Here is a 13,913-nt window from a genome sequence, read left to right as displayed (position 1 = left end):
CGAGCAGTGGGAGAACAGGTAAGTTTCTGTCTTACCCAGTTGACCTCTGCAAGAGTTTGTAAGGGTGATGGTAGTTTCTGTCATGTTCCTGTGTATGGAGGAACGTGTTCAATGGTCCTCAGTCCATGTGTTGATCTCATTTGTCATAAATTGATGTCTTGTAATGGATTTTGTTTACTCCCAGCATGTTCTGGCTCTAAATTAGCATTGAAAGCAGGTAAAATTCACCTGCAGATGGAGTGCTGTCTGTTCTCTCACAGGTATCTGTTTTCTTTAGATGGGAAAGCATCAGGGAAATACCCTTCTCTGTAGACTACCTTACAGAGTCAGAGTTCTGGGCCAGAGGTAAATCTGATGTGTATATTTATATTTAGTTATTTATGCAACCCTTGTCTTTCGTATAGAGCTTTTTACAAGCACTGGTGCATGTATTTTACCTTGCTTGATGTCAAAAGCAGTACCGTCTCCATTTTATAGCTTCATAAAGAACTGTGTTGCATGGTTTGAGATGGTGCAGAAAGTCTCCATTAAAAACCGGGAACTAAACCCAGACTTCTCAGATTCTTGGTTCAGTGTCCAATATTCAGGAAGAATGAGGGAAAAGGCAGGATGATTTTTGTGCTTATTTAAAGATACATTTACAAATTTTTTTGTTGAATTGGCCTGTGGAGATGAACAGCTTCAATGTAGCATTTTTCATTAGCATAATTGTCTTGAGAAGGGCTTTAAAAAGATAAAAATGAAGGGGTTTTTTGCATCTTCACCACAAACAGCATTGCAGTTGTACTGCAAGAATGCACTTGGCTTGTGGCATTTGGTGGAATCAAAAGATTTGACTCAGTGTGATACTGGCAGAGCAAAATGTATGAACAGACGATCGCCAGCAAGTTGATTTACCACAATAAGATTATAAATTGTCATCTGGGCTATAGTAGTTTGACTCTGTGATCTTTCTTCATTGCAGTAAGTAGTAAAATGTTTTGCCTGAACTATCAGGAGGTTACTTGATTCAGTGTTGCTGTGACTCGGCTGGCAAATGGTAACTTGTTAGTTGTGCTAACTCAATTACATATTTCTGTGTTTGCAGCTCTTGAACTGATTTTGGTGGGCAACCATTGTCAATGGAAGGCAAGTAAAAGGAAAAGCCTGGGATTTACCTGGGTGTAATCACTATCCTCTGGATAGTCTGGATAGAAGCAGATCTGCTTGTAGAACTGATGGCAAAAAGAAATGGAAAAAGTTTTGTCTGTGTCTAAGTTGCTGGCCTACTGAAATAAATCTGTCACCCTCATCTGAGCTGTGAATTTTTATATTCAGAGTTTTGGCTGCAAATGGACAAAGCTTAAGGTGGTGTTATATGGGTTAGTATTTTATTCCCTACCCTCCCACAGCTGGAAGACTGACTCTTTGTGGAAAAGGTGGAGAGCCTTCCCCTTGCTGAGACCCAAGCTGGGCTTTTGGGCAGCCACACATTAGTCCATAGCTTCACGTTATCCAACAGTGATGTGTGAAGTCAGGTGGCTCCGGCCTACGCAAAATGAACTTGTGGTCTGTGCCCAGCCCCTGGGCTGCAGATCTTCTACCCGAGGTCTAAAACCATAGAATAGCCATTCAGGGCCTACCTCTCCAGGAGGAAACCTTGCTTTCAGTGTAAAACCACCAGACACTTATGCTTGCTGATGCAAGGAAGTTGGCATGCAGTAAGCTGGGGTGTGAGTTTATGGCTTCCTAGCTGTTCTTGACTCTTCTGTGTGGGCATTTTTCATATGCAGTTAAGAGCTGAGCTGCTTCCTCCAGCAGTGTTGTAAGAGTGGCTACAGCATATGTTGGTGCGCAGTGCTGTCCGCTCAGAGCCCAGCTTATCGCTCCCTTCCCAGGATGAGCAGGCCCTTGGATAACATTGGGATTTTACAGGAGGCCATGCAGGATCAGAGCAGCAGTGGCAAGGTGATGGGGCGGGACTGCGGGGCTGTGAGACCAGCAGGGATTTGCACGCCACACCAGACACAGCTGGGATGTGTGGGCTTAAGTGTGCCTTGGTCAAAGCAGGAACATTGGTGATGCAAGTGGAAGTACCTGTGTGGGGACAGGGGCATCGTTCTGCAGAGCCAGAAGCAAGGGGAGCCCCGGGATCACGCTGGGGGCAGGTCGTACCGGTGGGACCTTGTCTCTCCCCTGCCTTTGCCCACCGCTGGCCTTGGCAGAGCCCATGGGGAGGCCGATCGTGCTCGGCAGAGAAGAAAGGGAGCAAATGCTTCCCGCGGTGGAGCACGAGCTGGCATCTGAGCAGCCTCACCTCTGCCCCACTGGCTCTCACCGGCCCTTCCTGGCTGCTTGCCGCCTCGCTCCAGCTGCCGGCCCCGGGGGCGCCGCTGGCAGGCCCCGCATCCCCTGCCCGGGAGCAGGGAGCAGAGGGGTGGGCTGCTGAGAGGACCAGCTCCCTCGGGCCCCTGAGCCAACCCCAGCAGAGCAGCGGGCTGCTCCCCGGCTCCCCGTGTCAAGCGCGTGTTTAAGCTTGTGCTAGTCTCCTGGACACCTTCCCGGTGAGTTTTCCAGAGAATGACTACAGATGAAATGCAATTAGACACAGATGGAGGGGGGATGGGGGAGGGGTGGGAGATGAGCCGAGTTTGAAAATGGGGGGAGGGGAACGATTAATTGCGAGGCCGTGAGGCAGGACCGGCATGTGCGGGAGAGATGAGTGCGAGGATCAGAGGTCCCCGCTGGGAAACGCTCGCTGGGCTGGGGCCGGGAGCCTGAGGAGGTCTCTGTGCTCTCAGCTGCTGCTGCCGCCGCTGTTGTGGTTGTTGGAGAGCCAGAGGGAAGCAGCAGGCGTGTCTCAGGGATGATTAATCATGTATGGCAGCAGTGAGGAAGGAGGACGCGGTGCGCACACGGAGACCAGCACCTCCCCTGCCCCTGCGCGCCTTTGGCTCGCTGACAGCGATCTCTTCTGCTCGGAAAACCAGCCCCAGAGGAGGGCAGCCGGGGAGGGGGGGGACGGGGGGACGACTGAGTTTCGCCCGAGCCAAGAGACCGCTCCTTACCCGCCCCATTCTCCGGGAACTTTCAGACTTGAGAAACTTAAATCTCCTGAGTCTGGAGAAGAATGAAAAAAATGTGAAAGGAGGGAGTTGAACTAGTCCAGGTGGGAGGAGAGGGAGACCTGACTGAAGGTTTAATTAGGGAGGAGCATGGAAAAAATAAAAGTAGGTTTGGCAACAGCAGGCTGCAAGTGCTTCCCAGTTGGAGAGGTGGGGACAGGGCACAGCCCAGTCTAGATTGTTGCAGGTCTCTCTTTGTCTCAGGACTTGTCAGCCTCCTCTCCCTCCACGCCCCGGCAATACCTGAAGGGAAAAAAAACCAAAACCAAATGAAAACATAATTTGGCTTTCTTTTGGGGAAAATGGGAAGAAGTTTGGTTTTAAATCTCCAGAATTTGACTTTTATTGCTGTGAAGAAAAGCTTAAGAAATAGAAACCTGCCTTTTTTTTCTATGTGTGTGTATATGTGACTTTTTGCAAGGTCAGAGCCCCACACAAGGTGAGAACCAGAAGGTGAGAATATCAAAAACTTCCAAAGACGGAGACATGGCTAAACCAGGATCACTGACAGGCCTGCAATATTTTACCAGGCTCCCCAGTCTAATGGCCATTACTTGCAGTGGTCTGCACACACATCTTCTTCTTTTAATTTCTCCTCCAACTAGCAGAAAGTGTGCCCTTTTCTCTGCATCCCTCATCAAAGATAAGGCAGTATTCTTCCCACTATAATTTACAGTCCCTTTAACCTCAAAGACTCCCCTTTCACAGTCTGTAACAGTTCTTTTTGAGAGCTTTGCACTGAAGGAAGGTGTTTGATTGTATTTTCCTACCCCTATTTCCCTCTGCTCAAGATTTGCTCAGACACCTTTAACTACAGTGCTGTCTTCTGTCACTGAGATGGGATCACTGCACTAATTTTTGTAAGGCTGCTTGGACTCATTACCTTTATGTTTGCTCCTGCAAGATTGCTAGGGAGTGTTATTTAATGCTTATAAACAGCTCCACATTTTTCACATGCCACTTTCTCATGCAATGCAGAGCTGTGGCTGGAATCTGGAATGTACTAATTTCTTTATTTTCCTCCTTTTTTTCTTTTAATTGTTCTAAATGTAGCTAGGTAGTATTTCACAAAGCTACATATCATCACAAAATAAGAGAGGAGTAGGGCATAGATTGTTCAGAGGTGGGACTGAAATGGGTCTCTCCAGAGAGAGTTAAGTTTGTTATGAAATGTGTGCTGCAGAGCTATGGAAAGCTAGGCTACTGCTGGAGAGATTGGAGGTACCTTTGTAGGGTTGTTTTGGGATCCCTGGATTAAAAATAAAAAAAAAAACCAATGTAGTTTTCCAAGCAGAATCGAAACACATTGGTGGCATCAGAAGCTGACAAAACGGAGAGCTGGAATAAATACTTAATGCTCCTCCCTGTGAGACCTCTGCTCACAGCCAGTAGTCATGGAAAACAGGACAAAACAGATGTGGATGCCCGAGCAAGTGAATAGTGCTGCCTTACTCGTTGCTGTTGCGAAGTGAGATGTTTTCCTCTCCTCACCAATTTGCCGAGCTTCCTTTGTGGTTTTGGTGGCCTGGGACAGAAGGTGCTGGAAGCAGCTGGCATGTTGCACCCGCACCAGACCAGCAGGTCTGATTTTGGGATCTGGCCAGAGCTCCTTTGCTGAGGACGTGTGGAGGGATGTCTCTGCCTTGCCTGAAGGGCCCATCTACTTGTTTTGAACGGATGGATTGACAACAGGTAGAAGAGGAGGAGGGTGTCCACATGCTTGAGGCTGGTACAACATAGCTCCATTCGGAGCTCTTCCTGAAACGGCTTTCTCTAAGGGCGAGCAGCAAAGGGGGGGCAGCTGGTGGTCTGTGGCGCCTTCTTCATCCACCGAGGGGCTGAAGGGAGTGAGGGTCATGCTAAGGCTTACCCCCACAGTATATGTAGTTTAAGAGAGAGGAGGAAAACCAGGGATGAAAGGATGCAAACCAGGGACAAGAAGATACAATTTGCTCACTCAGCTGGCAGATGGGCAGCAAGAAGAATGTGTTGCTAATTAATGTGAACTATTGATCACATTTGGACAGAGGTGATGCTGTGGAGGGGAATAGTGTCCACCTTTGTGCTATTGGACCATCCAGGGGTTATTTAGTCCTTTTCCAGTTTGGGGATCATTTTGGTGAGCCCTCCAGCTTTGTGTTGCCTTGTGGCAGCAGTGCTGGTGGCAGTGGTGGGGTCCTTGGCCCCCTGGGGACTGCAGCTTGGGAGAGTGGGGGTGGGCAGGACTCCCCCATCTCAGTTGGCACCTTGGGGGCCACCTGGTCCCCTCCCCTGCCAAGGGATGCTTTCTGACTGTGTAAGGGGAGCTTTTGGAGGAGCCAGGGGCTGGCTGCCAGGCTTCCTTTAATTCCCCCAGCTGGCAAACAGGAGGCCTGTGTCGGTTGCCGGGGCAATGGCGGGAAGCTGTGTTAGTTTAATGAAGCATTGGGAAGGCTGCTGTTTATTTCAGGGGAGCGGGGGCTCTCTCATCTGCCAGGATGCTCTGCCGGGATGGAGGGGTGGCTGCCAAAGGACTCCTAGGCCACGACTGCCATGCTCTTGCCCTTGACTGCTGCCCTCAGCCATTCCCAGGGTGCAGAGGCCGGCGATGGGGCTATCCCTCAGCACAGCATCTCCGCCTCCTCCCTTTCCACCTGAGCCCAGCATTTTCAGTGCCATGCTGTCAAACTTGTCCTCTTCCAAAAGCGCCTGCTGTTTGCCAGGGAAGACCCCCTAGCCCCACTCGTGTGTTGAGAACCCAGTCCTCGCCTTAGGCAGAGTGCCTCCCTCCCTGGATATCCCTTCCCTTTCATTGCCCGCCTGGGGTACAGTGGTTACCTGATGGGGGTGTCGAACTTACTCCTTTATTTAAGCAAAAGAAGACTTGAAGCATCAATGTCTTCATAGTAAAGGTGACCTACAAAGGAGGGAGGAGAAGAATGAAGAGGGGGGAAGGGGGAAAGCGCCTTGCGTTATGCCCCTTTTCCAGTGTCTCTTTTTGATTTAAAAGGGACCTAATGGGGGGCTTGGGCTTTTTTATCCTTCTTTGCTTCTTTTCTTCCCAGCGTGCTATTTCAAATACAAAAGGATTTCTGGTCTTGTTTAACCTCTAGGGGGGAGGGGGGATTCGATGCACAACTTGAGCACTAATAGGCTTATGACTATTCAGATAAAACTTCATTAACCGAGTATTTAAAAAAATAAGCCTTATTCAGACCTGTTAAAAATCAAGAGAGTGTAAGTGGGTGTGAACAAACAAATACTAGGTGGAGAGGTTGTCTGAAATTTCAGTAAGTCATGTCCATTTAATAAAAGGCTAAGAAAAAGCCTCAGGCCACAGACCGATGAATTTTCACACCAAAAAAAGGCAAAATAAGGCTATTGTCCTGCAAAGAAAAAAAAAAAAAAGGCTTTTTCATATGTGAAAAGAGAGATGTATTTGGTAAAGATATATGAACAGAAATGCACCTGATTATTTTTTTCCCCCCTTTCTCCCCTCCCCCCTTTTTTTCTGGTTCTCATTTAAAATAGCATATAAACAAATGCTGTCCTGGATGATGCTTCCTCAGCTGGTGTAGCAGAGCATCCCCATGTCCTGCTGGAGCAGCTTTCCACACCAGCCCTTGCAGGACCAAGTCCCCCTCTCCCCAAGCACAGTGGCACATTACGTGTGCCTGTGCCCGTGCCCAGGGTGGCAGTGTCCCGCGGGGGTTTGCAGGTTGCCTGTGCCAGCCTTGCCATGCGGATGGAGCACAAGGAGCCGTCTCTCAGCTGAAGCCCACATCAGCCCAAACTCTCCGACGCCCTGTTGCTAGCCCGCCTCTCTGGCCCGTTTCTCCCTGTATGTGCAAGTCTCGTGCCCTGTGGATGGCTGGTAATTAAAAAACCGTGGAGGGGGATATTACTGAGTTAACAGTAGTTATTTGTCAGGCTGCTGGAGGGGGGGGAGAGAGATCTATCCCCAGGGAAAGCTGCACTGACGAGGGGTGGGGGGGAGCAGGAGGGAGGAGGAAGTGGGGGCGAGATTGGCAGGTGACTGCCAGCTCCGAGGAGATGACAGCGGCAGCAGCTCCGCCAGTCCCACTTGAACGCTGCACTGCAGGTACTGGGTTAATGGGTGGGAAGTGGTGAAGAAGAATATCAGGGTGGGTGGCTGGAGGGGAGGGTGTTGGCGTGGGGGAGTTGATTTCTGTTGAATGCCAAGATAGAGATGACACTCTATATACATGTAATCATTAGACTTCATTCCCAAGAATATTTTCCTTCGAATAATTTTTTTAAATGCAGAGAAAGCTTTCCCCAAACCTGACAGTATTCTACCTACAATCACTTTCCCCGTGCCAAATACTACCATGCTCTACAAAAATGGTCTGAAATGCTGTACTATTTTTGACCATTTAATTTGGTTTATTTGTAGTGAAATTTTAATTTTTAAGGTGCTAGGAATAGGCTCCTCAGTTCCACATCATCTCCATGTAGCAAGGCCTTTTTACTGAATGCGAGACTGCATTACAATCTAAACCTCACAATTTTCTTGTTTGATGACACTGACTATCCAACTAGAAAATTCATGTATCCTCCTTTTGCAGGACTGGCAGGTTAGACCTAGACTGAAGTCCTGATTGACATCTGCAGACAGCATTATTGCTCATGCTCACTCTCTCTCACTCTCTTTCCCCTGTGCTCATGCTCACTTTTCCCCCCTCTATTCCCTTTCAGAGGGCAAAACATCTGTTTGTGAAGGGCTGAGGACACATGCTGCACAGGGAGATAAAAGCAAAGAGCCCTCATCCCATGTAAGAGTTCACAGATCTGCAACTCAGGGGGCTGGCGACAGGGTTTGACAAGGGTTGAAATCCTTCTGTCTTTCTCCCTTCTCATATATTTGAGTTTGAAAAACAAAACCAACCGGGGTTATCTCAGATGTGCAATAGTGAGGATTTAGATGTCAGCTTCACTATCAGCTTCATTCTTTGTGCGCAAAAGAGAGAAAGAGGATCACAGATTTGCACCTAAGCTACACAGAGAGATGCCAGTGCCTTGGTTTATCACAGTGGAGAAAACCCATGCCTCTCCCTGCCCACTCCAGCAGTTAAGCCCCAAGGGCCTTACACAGACAGTGCCTCAGTTGGAATCCTGTCCTTTCCCTCCCTGCAGGCAGAAACCAACTTTAAGGAGTTGGCTGAGAGTTCAAGGCATACATGTATGATTGTAGACCTGCATGGTACAGATAGCAAGGAGAAGAAGCTTCAAAAATGTTTCTATCCTTTTCTCTCCCAGCAACAACAGCCGCCCCTGTAAAATGTTTAGCCATAAAAATGTGCCTTTTCTTTTTGACCTGCCATGATTGTGGAGAGCGCCACCACATATGCCTGTGCACCTGTGGTGTTACAGATTTTAGTCCAGAGACTAAGTAGAGTGTTCTAAACTGTGAAAACACCTGATAGGCTGGTCTAAACATCCAGTTTAACCTATGACTCACTGGTTCGCTTATCAGAAACAACTGCAACAAAAGGGGCAAACCCCTTTTGATTTTCCAGCATTGACATAAGTACGCTGATTTACATTACACGGAGATACATATTTTGATTGCTTGACAAAGAAAAATCATGCCCATGACAGCTTCTTGTCAAGCAAGTAATCCTACTAAATGGAAGCATGACCAGCACCATCCATTTTTGAGGTCTCTTCCGTGTGGTAATTTCCAGAGTCCTGGTATGGCCAGTTTTAGGAACTGGGTTTTAATCTGGCGACTACCTGCAGCCTTTGGTGAACAGCACTGGAAGCATTGGGCATTTAGCAGCTTTGAAAATTACATCATAGGCATCTTAAATATACTTCTCAAGTGTGCATTGGTTTTAGAGCTTAGCAGCTGGCCTTTTGGCCATATATATAGATCACACACATACACAGACTTGCTTACCAGGAATGGCAGTTAGTTGAATGCAAAGAAAAGTTATATGTTTCTGTCCTGCCTTCATCTTCCCCTTTTCTGTTTTCTGTGTGGAAGGAGGATCTTGGGGATGCCTTGAGCTGGACCATGAACCCCCTGGCCTGTCAGTTTTGCTGGGGGTAGAAGGGACTTGCTGTGTAAAGTGCTACCTGCTCTTTGGATGCTTGCACTACAACCTGCTATATTTTCACTGTTAGTAGTGTGTGGCAGCAAGAGTTTCAGATGCACAAAACCTTGCTTGGGGGTAAGGGGGGCTGGGGGAAGACACCAGCAGGAGACACAAACGAAACTGCTAGTTCAGAGCTCACAATTAACAGGACTGAGATTTTGAGCAAGTCTCAGGGTAGTGGGAACGGGTAACACAAAGCCAGCACTGGGAGCTCATTTTAATTTCAACCATCTTGTGCGTGTGTAGTTGGCTGTCTTTGTTTAAAGAACTTGGCCTTCAGGTAGATTTTATTTGGACGGCTTGCTTATCCAAAGAACATTAATGACTTTCCTTGAGGAGTTCCAGCCAGTACCTTTGCACCCTGGTTCTCCTCCAGCCCTGTTTTCTCTTTTCCATAATCTCCCAGTGCCCGGCAGCAAGCCTTTAGGGTACATGCGCAAGCGAAAGGAGCTCGAGTTGGGGAATTAATATTCCTGGAACATAACACCAGCAGCATGCACACGCTGAGGAGAATATTAGAGCTATTAGCGGTGGGAGTTTGGAGTGCATGCAATATCTAGATGGAGAATTCAGTGTGATTAATCTGCCTCTAAGCAGCAGCCTCCGGGCTCTGGGAATTCTGTGGCACGTTTGAAATCAGAACTTTTTTTAATTACCTTTCCGCATCAACAAAACAATTGCAGTTGTGTGAAAATAAGCCCATTCAGTCCCTGCCCTGTCTCTGTTCTTTTTTTTTCCTTTTTGGATGAGGCATGCTACCGGAGCCCTGAGTATTCACGGTCCCGGCAGCTCTGACAGCGTTTTGCACAAGTGCAGAGGGACTTAACCTGGGAGGCTTGGCCTGCCTCCAAGTAAGGTAATTGCATCGTGGGCCAAGCTGGAGCAAGCCCATGCTAGTCTGTGTGTATGTGTTGGATTCCTTGCTCTTTCCCCCTTCTTTATTCCTCTTCCCAACAAATGCCTGTGCCTCCCTTTCTCCCCCATTCACCTCCTCACCTTGCATCCTGGCATGTTGGCAGCCATGTTGCCTCCCCACCACAGGCAGTTTGAGAGAGAGTCCCCGAGAGAGAAGGAGTGGGACAAACATGGAGGTTTTCTCTCATGCAGTCAGCAGGGTGGAAAAAAATAGATAAAAAATTGAAAGGAGTCAATATAAAAATGGCAGTAAAGTTGTGGCCAAACAAGGAGCAAGACTTGCTGAAGGATATGAGATTGGATGGGGACCTCCCTGCTTGCAATTCATACCTTTTCCCTCCCTCTCACAAGCAGAGGCAGGAGAGTTTATTCCATCCATTGCAGCCTGGTTTATTGCTGTACTGGCACGGAGACACCGTAAAACAACAGGGGAAATCTTCCCTAATGCTGTGGCTCTGCCAGGGCTGGGATGATGCCCCAAGGCACTGGGATTCAGAGTCGATGAGAGAACAGAAGCTTCGGACATGGAGGAACTCTCACCTGGAAGACCATCTTCTGGATGCCTGGATTTTGTGCTGGAAGCACATAGAGCTGCTGGGGTACAAAAGTTTCCAGCAACTGTCTTGGGTTTCCGGTGCTGGTGCCAGCCCTCTGGGGCACCTCAGGCACTCGTGGGGTGCTCCCACCATCCAGCAGCAGTGAGATGGGAATGTACTTGCCAGCTGGTTCATGGCAGGGATCTGGATTGCTTCCTCCTCGCTTCTCGCTCGCTCCACATACAGATTTCCCTCCTGCCGCACTGGCAGGTTGCGGAAAGGGCAGGCTACGATGGTAGTGCTGTTTTCTCCTCCCTTCCAGGTCGACACGGCGATGGGAATTGCTTTGTAGGTCTTGATGAGGGCAGGGATGGAGGTTGGAGAGAGGAGTGGACACACTGTGAGGATCACAAGCTGTCTTCCTTTTGGCTCTGCAGTTCCAATAACTTCATAAATATAATGTCTGCAATTAGCGCAGTTTAATTTTTAAAATTTTTTTTTTTTTTTTTTTTTAATTTCACTTGGCTGTGGCTGTGCCCTTGACTTATTCCTCTGAATTCCTGGCCTTCAGGCACGATAAGCGGAGTGTAAGTGTTTGAGCTGTCTTGCTTCAAAAGGTGAAAAAAAAAATTCATTTTAAACACAAATAACAGATTTTTTTTTTTGAGCTTATTTACTGACATGTTTGAGGTTGTGTTAAATTTTGAGGAATTTATGTTAAAAAAAAGCATCAGCTGAATAAACAAAAAAAGCCCCAAATCTTACAACTTTCCAGGTCACATTAAGCCAATAGCTACTTAATAAGCCTTTTTTTTCTTCTAGGCTTCATTTCAGAAATGACTACAGAAGTCTTGTATCATCAGCTTTTGCTCCCAGAGCAACATCTGAGCATTGCCTTGTATTGGGAGTACATCAAAGTCTCCTGGCCTTTCTTTCATCTACCCCAGTCTGTCTTCCCCTCCCCAGGGCACCTAAAACCTAAAAATACACTAGGGAATCAAAAACTTCCTTCTTTTCCCTATTGCCTTGCTTGGGCCTTACATATAACTCTGTTACCTTTACTCTGACCACTTTTACTCGAATTGTATTATAGTAGTGGTTTCGGATCCTCAGGTGTGGGGAAAAAAACCCAAGTGCCCACTGATTAACCTTACCTTTGCCCAGCCCACAGCTCCCAGACCTCTGCCATGGAGTTTTGTTCATTCTGTGTGGCCCTGCTTGCCTGGTGGCTCTCAGTGCTGCCTTCCGTGTGTCTCAGGCACAGCCCACAGCATCTGCCTGTTTCCATCCTTACCCTGCAATCCTCCTCCTGCCGTGCCCCCCCAGAACCTCTCCTGTGGCCACTGCCACCCCTTGATTTTCACCCTAGCACCTCATCCTGTTCCAGTCCCGGCAGGTCCAGAGGGGCCATGGCAGGTGGATCTGTCCCAGAAGGGCTGCTGGTGCCTGTGCTGCGCTGGAGGATGGCGCCTGGACTGGCACTCGCTGTCTGTCCTGACCAGGCCACTTTTAAAAGGTATTTCCACCGTGGTCACAAAGTTTATTTGTGAAGAAAAACCACAAAAAAAACCCCAAAAAACCCACAACAAAAAAGGGAGTATGATTTATAAAAAAAAAAAGCCATTTTCTTGGCCAGCCATTTCCTGAGTTCCCTTTGTTACTACTGCAGATATGTGTTTGAATAAGAGCCTTTTCCCCTCCCCTCTCCTATTCCTCCCTGTTCTACCCTGCAGTGAAGTCACAATCCGGCGTTTGTGGGCTCTGTGTGATGTCAGAGACTCGGTCTTGTGACTTCACCGGCGGGCTCAAGCAGAAGGTGCAGACGGGGCTGAGAGAAGAGAAAAAAAGCCCCCTCCTCTTCCCTCCCCCCCCCCTCCACCCTCTCGGTTTATAAAACCAGTAGCTGAGATAAATCGGAAGGGGGTGGGGAGAAGCAGCAGGGAAAGCTGAGAAAGATGCCAGAAAGGTACAGTAAATGGGCTTTATCTCTCTCTCCCTCTCCCTGAAAGTTGAGAGTGGAAAATTGCCCTGCAGAGGCCAGCTCTCGCCGACCACGCGCGGCGGCGGCGGTGGCGGCCGTGTGTCTGCGGCGCCCTGTGCGTGTCACCCGCCCCCGCGACGCCGCTGTGCCCACCCGGGGTGCCCGCGGCGGGGTGGGGGGCTGGGGGCGGGCGGTGAGGGCTGGGGGCGGCGGGGGCAGCCGGAGCCCGGCGTGGCTGGGCACGGGGAGCCGCTCGCCTTGTCCCTTTTCAAAGGCCCCAGCTGTTGGCTGCTCGCTGCAGTCTGGCTCCTTCGAGACCGACATAAATGGGTTATGGGGTTTATGCATATACGGGGGGGGGGGGGGGGGGTTGGCTCCCCCCCTTTTCTTCCCCCTGTATCTCTCGTTGATGATTTTTAATTTTTTTTTAAATTTTGTTTTGGTTTTGGATGTGGTTTTTTTTTCTTGCTTTGCAGGCTCAGAGTAGCACGGGGGTGGATGGGGAGGGGGCCTGCCATTCCCCCGTGATATGTGGGTACATCATGAGGGAGAGGGGCAAGGCCTCAGGGTCACATTCTCAAGGGCTGTGAGATACGATTTCTTCTTTAATATCTTCATGGGGGGGGGTTGGTGACTGTTGTTGTTTTTTTAACTGACAGCTGCACAATAGCAATGTGGGTGCACCAGCAAAGAGCAACCTAAAAAAAATTAAAAAAAAAAAAAAGGGGAGGAGGAAAACGGCGGGGTGGGGGGGGGGAGGTGGGGGGTTAGCTTGCCCCTCCCTTCTTTGGTAATTTTTTTTTTTTTCCTGTGTCCAATTTACTGTTCACTTGAGATTTTGGACAAAGACGGGGGCAGTGGGTGGGCTGCTTTGAGTTTTGTGATATAATATGACTGGAGCAACAGAGTAAAGCACAGACAATTAAGGACCAGCGCGAGGGCTTTGCTCATTCAGTCTGTTGAGGAAGCCGTCATTTTGTGTTAGTGTGCGTGTCTGGAGGAGGAAGGATAGTGGAGAGTGACAGTGGAAGGATGCCTAATGTTGTGGTGTATTTGTACTTGCTAAATGCCTGCTACAGGAAAGGAGGGCTTCAAAAGAAAGGGATGAGTGAAAGGGGGTCCTTCTGAATTTGCCCTTTGGTGAAGCCACTTTGGACTGGATTCTCACTGCTGGGAATGTGATGTTTTGTTGCCTCCATTAAAGGGGAGGGCTGAGAAACGAGAAGGGCATGCAGGTGTCAGGCAGGCTCCTTGCTGCCATGGCTCTGCCTACGCA

General features: G+C 48.8%; 1 protein-coding gene across 3 annotated transcripts in view; it reads left to right on the top strand.

Annotated features, from left to right (window-relative positions):
* The window catches only part of TCF20 (transcription factor 20), a 130,104-nt gene that overhangs the window by 41,132 nt on the left and 75,059 nt on the right, over positions 1 to 13,913 (top strand). The window contains exon 1 of one of the 3 annotated variants that reach the window (XM_032105449.1): positions 12,536 to 12,622. The exons of the other annotated variants lie outside the window; for them this stretch is intronic. The gene's annotated coding sequence lies outside the window, so the exon portion shown is untranslated. Of the gene's footprint in view, positions 1 to 12,535; positions 12,623 to 13,913 lie in introns of those variants that run through there. 3 annotated transcript variants of the gene reach the window in all.

The sequence above is a fragment of the Corvus moneduloides genome, chromosome 4 (assembly GCF_009650955.1).
Source record: "Corvus moneduloides isolate bCorMon1 chromosome 4, bCorMon1.pri, whole genome shotgun sequence".
Classification (NCBI taxonomy): Eukaryota; Metazoa; Chordata; class Aves; order Passeriformes; family Corvidae; genus Corvus; species Corvus moneduloides.
This window is presented reverse-complemented; position numbering and strand designations above follow the sequence as displayed.